Below are 5,295 nucleotides of genomic sequence, written 5' to 3'. Positions count from 1 at the left end.
TACAAAAGTTCTTCAAAATAACTACACAATAAGTGGCAAACACGAAGCAACAATAGCAACAACAAATCAATTGAAAAAAGAGGAGAAGTTACAAAAATAAAGTTGTTATTCGGGGCTCGAAATCGGCTGCGAAGGGCCACCAAATCTGATCTCCACCGTTCAAATCAAAGATCAAGATGTTAGAAACACTCAGTCAAAATTTCAGCAAGATCCAGTGGTGAAAATATTGGAAGACATAATTTGAAGCTGGCTGGTCGGAACAAAATCTGCAGCAAAACGAACACTTTTTCTTCTCTCTTCTCTCTTAACGAAAGTTCTCTCAAAAATTACTCTTATGTGCTAAAGTCTTTCAAAGACATATATCAAAAAGCATAGAACAATTCTCTAAGTTGCTCAATTTGTAGATAATGAGTGATGCTTTCTTTAAAAACCAAAACCAACTCCAAGTAGGAATAACTATCGAATCCAATTCCGAATAGGAATGGAATTCAAAAGAGAATAGGATTAGGCCATTAGGCCTTTGGCTGGATAACATGGGCATGAGCCCAACAAACTCCCTCTCAAGCCAAGGGGCCAAATGTATCTTCAAGTAGAGGAGCTATTGATAGGCTTTATGTCCGCCAATTTTCTACAAAACTCATGCCTATCTGCAACCACCGCTTTCGTCAACATATCCGAAGGATTGTCATCAGTGTGTACACTATAAGAAAAGGTGTAATTTGTGGAGGCTTTTTCTTAATTTTGTGATGGTTTCGGACCCCCACAAATTGAATTGTGGGGGTTTTACGAAATGCCATGGTTATCATCCCCACAAGGCTTTTTGTGACGGTTTTAAAGAACCCCCACGACGACCTTCGCAAATTAACTTTGTGATTAGTGGGGGTTTTAAAGTCAAGTAAGGGCGGGCTATAACCTTCTTTATATGATTTTAATGCTAAAAAATAATAATTTATGGGGCTTTGTAACTGTCGCAATATGATCTGTGATTTTCAAAAAATAATTAGTGGCAATGTATAACCATCACAATATGAGCTTTCTGTAAAAAATAATTAATTAGTTGGGGTCTATAATTGTCACAATATAATCTCTTTTATAAATTTTAACGCGTGGGGGTTAATTACCGTCACAAGCTAAATATTGAAATGCCCTTTCTTCTCATTAAATATTGCATGATTAAATAAGATCAAGCTTGTACATATGCATAAACAAAAAAATATTATTTACTACATAATACTATTTATATAGCAGAAATCAAATTTTATTAAAACATCCACAATAGTAACAGTCACAACTTCAAGTACTACAAATCATACCAAAGCAATATAAACTAAAGTAGTTCCTAAATATTACTACTTAAAATCCATAAAAGCAAAAGTAGTTCCACATTAAATAAATAAAATTCTAAATATTTGCTTGGCGATTCTCGTCCCTGCTGCCCGATGATCTTCTTACATCCACCGGTGAAGTAGGTTCACTTTCTTCATCATCACTAGGCTGAAACAATAAAAAGCATATTCAGATGAAAAATCTAATCATTATACTATATTTAAAATTTGAATACTTCCTTAAAGTGATGATTATCTAGCTATGACCAAGATGAGGACTATATCCTCGTTACAATCATTTGCCTGATAATAATGCTTATGGCATTCTGTTAGACAAGAAGCAATTGTATCATACAGAGACATAATTTCTATACATGGAAGATTCTCAAGTTAGATTATACATATAAATAACATGCTTTCCTAAGTGACAGAAAAACAAGAACTTATACCAATATCTCCCTACTGCCATATGAAGGCATATTTCAGATGTCTTCAATCAACCATGCACTCTTGGAATCAATTTCTCAAGCATGTACAATATTCTAAATCGCGGTACGCAACTTAGCATCATCAAGATTCAAATATATACTAATGCATTTTACCGTTATCTATGATGCATCCTTATTCCTTTTCTTTGCAATAATCCAACCAAACCAAATTAAAAGATAACACAGAAGACATATGCACAAAACACATAACTTCTAATGTTCTTCTTACTTGTGGTTGAGGAGCAAACAGACCAGCAAATTGCTCAGGAACTCTTCCTTCCTTTGATATCATGTAAGCTTTCAATGCAGTTAAGGTGTCTGCTAATTGGGACTTCAAATGAATGACCTCTTGTTGCAAATAGGTGAAAGTTGCAGATGATGCGCCGAAGCTAGATGAAGAATGATTAAGCTCATTAAGTCATTGCTTGATATTCTTGAATGTCTTTGAAGGAGCTGCTCCCATACCCATACATCGTACCCTCCCTGAATGCTCTGCCCCTAACACCTTGCCAATAATATCATCTGGGAAAATTTCAGATTCATTGGTATTGCCTTGAGTCAATTCAATTTGTTCCTACGAGCAGACAAATTATCAATTAGTATGTACAAAAAGTAAGATTGAGATGCAAAATGTTAAAATATAACTTCAAATGATGTCAGAGAAATACACCAAAGCTGAACTTACCACTATAGTCCTTGCCTCATCATTTACAAATGATACATCCCTTCTCTTATGAGTTTCGATAAATACCTTTCCCCGAGTAGGATTTTTTCCAGTTTCCAAAACTAAGAAAGAGATAAATTAAATAGATTGTAATAAAGCATTTAAATTAGAGAACAAGTAAAAACTATTAAGTTAATATGAATACCAACTCATGTCGTCGTCTCGAGTTAGCTTTGGAAGCGCCAGTGTGAGGCATTGTTTGTTTGCGTCGAATTTCTTTATTTCTTCTACAACTTTCCTATCAACAAAATAATAACAACTTAAAAAGTTAGTCTAATATTTAATCATAACAACATCAAAATCTATTTAGATAATCAGAATCTTACAATTGTTGATGATTTTAGATGATAAGCAACAAAACCAGCCACTGATCTCTATTTATACCCGGTGGCACATTGCTTAAAAGTTCAGTTCTTCTTTTGGCTGGATCATAAAATTCATCCCATAACCTATGTCTATGTGTAGGCCACTTCTTATTCAAACTAGCATTGCAACATCTGTATGCAATGGCATTAGTAGTCCTAAAAACAATCGAGGCTTCAAATGAAAAAGAAAAACAAAGCTAGTTTTCTCTTCATGCAGAAAATTCTAGTTACAATAAATAGACATATGTGTAATACATTTAGCATAGTTTCAAAGTAGTCTTCCTTTTAAATTTTATGAATACCTGATGGTCCTGACCACCTATCAAAATTAATTGGGGAGAAATTGCCATCAATAGCCAGTAATCCACAATATTCGACAAGCAACCCTTGCGCTTTTCCATATGCTGCATCGTAGTTATCAAAGTCCACAATGATGTGATCTCCGATAGGTAGATTGTTGATTTCATTGACCATTGACCTTGATCTTAATGTGCTTGGTAGTGTTGTTTGAGTCTTTAATAAAAAGACAAGTTAGTCAACCAAAAGGAAAAATATCAGAAATAAACATATATATATGGCATATACCTATTGCCTCTACTTCCCAATATTGTGTAGATTCACGTCCAGGATGGCGTGTGGACATTGCATTTGGATTAGAAGGCTGAGTTGGAGTTTGTTCTTGTTGTGGGACTTCATCAGCTACTGAGGAACTTGCAGGAGCATGCGGGAGAACTTGTAACGATGTTGAGGGCTCTATAGCAAGTGACGACGCTGGAGGTGTTGACGATGAAGAATGTCCAGGAGTATCTTATGGTCCATGAGCTGATTTCAATGGATTTCGAAAACGTTTAATCTTTGGCATTGCTTCATATTCATAAGAAAAATAAAAAAAATGGTGAATCATATATGATCTAGTGCACTAAGATGAAGCGAACATGGAACTATGGCAGAACATTAATTACCAAAAAATTCCACAAAATTGTCATTTTCACTGTTTTATTTAAACAAAGGAATGGCCAAAAAACAAAGTAGGAAAAGAAAAGGATGGCCTAGCAGCGGCATAGACATGTGAAATTAAGGATGGCCTGAGAGCATACCAACCATTTATTTTAGATTGCTAACCAATTAATCTAATTTTTTCATTCTTAAATAACAGAGTTCTAATTTTCCTATTTAAAGATAAACACACAAAGCTAGGTATTTCTTGTTCGCTTTATTCTAATTCTCTTCACTTTCATCATAAAAGCATTTCATAGTTAAGGCTGCTAAAATCAATCAAATGTGAGAAATAAGCAGGCCATGAATAATAACTACAACTCAATCCCAATTTACATTAAGTTTAGACCTCTGAAACTCAAAAAAAGATATTTTCAATCATCTAATAGAGACTCTGGAGAAGAGGAAAAAACAGAAATAAGATTAACTAGAGAACTAACGCAAAAAAGGATCTAATAAATTACTAGAGTAGCAGATAAACGTTGATGATAGAACAAGCTGAAATTCCTTATGAGACAAATAAAAATACATGCATTCATCCATTAGCCATATATGAAAAAGAAGAAAATAGGCATGTACATAGCTAGATATTAACAAATTGGGGGGAAAAAAATATAAAAAGAACCTTTCTTCTGAACGTTCAAGCAACATAGCACTAAGAAACTATAAGTTGTAATTCTATTTGTATCCTCAAATCGGAATAATACTTGAATGACACTCCGTAAAATCGAAGAGCATAAACACCTAAAAAATTTACAAACTCTAACTAGGAACTTAAAGTCTCTCACCAAATAAGAAATCAAATCGTGAAAATAAAAGCAGTTGAAACTTACCGATTTACTAAATCCGGTTTACAAAACTGGATGAATACTAAAAGTGGGGGGCTGAGAGAGAGGTGTTAAAGGCGAAAGTTTCTGGAGAAAGGGGTTAAAGGCGTGAAGGGTTGGGGAAGGAGGGAAAGGGGAAAATGTGGGGGGAAATAAAGGCGCTTTTTTTTTAGGGTAGCAGAGGTTTATTTGCGTCACTTAAAGATCCCCCTCCCCCCCAAATTGATACAATTTGTGGAGATAGTAAGAACCTCCTCAATAAAACCTCCGCAAGTGGCCCATTTTCTTGTAGTGGTATCGTCTCAACCTCAAGTAATTTGTCTTCCACTACATTCTTATCTAATGATATTTTTTATTTATATGTTTCATCTTAGAATAAAAAGTGGAGCGCTTGGTAAGATAGATATCACTCTGATTATCACAAAATAAGATGTACCTTGACTGCTCAAAGCCAAGATCATTAATAAACTCCTTTATCTATAATAATTCTTTGGCACCTTCGGTAACAACAATATCGGCTTATGTTATGGATAGAGCTATGTACTTCTGTAGTCTAAATTGCAAAGAAAT

General features: G+C 34.5%; 1 long non-coding RNA gene across 5 annotated transcripts; it reads right to left on the bottom strand.

The window, feature by feature from the left end:
* Window positions 1-1,248: 1,248 nt before the first annotated feature.
* Window positions 1,249-5,033, bottom strand: LOC104118465 (uncharacterized). Of its 5 annotated transcripts, none has more exons than XR_011415486.1 (8): window positions 4,732-5,031; window positions 3,488-3,724; window positions 3,205-3,415; window positions 2,864-3,058; window positions 2,683-2,775; window positions 2,499-2,599; window positions 2,043-2,387; window positions 1,249-1,494 (listed from the first exon to the last, which is right to left on the bottom strand). It is a non-coding gene; the product is annotated as an uncharacterized lncRNA (long non-coding RNA). The 5 variants fall into 5 exon arrangements; XR_011415485.1 differs by having other exon boundaries at window positions 2,864-3,034; window positions 4,732-5,030; XR_691259.4 differs by having other exon boundaries at window positions 2,864-3,415; window positions 3,488-3,766; window positions 4,732-5,033.
* Window positions 5,034-5,295: the final 262 nt, after the last annotated feature.

The sequence above is a fragment of the Nicotiana tomentosiformis genome, chromosome 4 (genome assembly GCF_000390325.3).
Source record: "Nicotiana tomentosiformis chromosome 4, ASM39032v3, whole genome shotgun sequence".
NCBI lineage: Eukaryota > Viridiplantae > Streptophyta > Magnoliopsida > Solanales > Solanaceae > Nicotiana > Nicotiana tomentosiformis.
The sequence above is the reverse complement of the archived record's forward strand: the minus strand, read 5'-3'. Positions and strand labels throughout refer to the sequence as shown.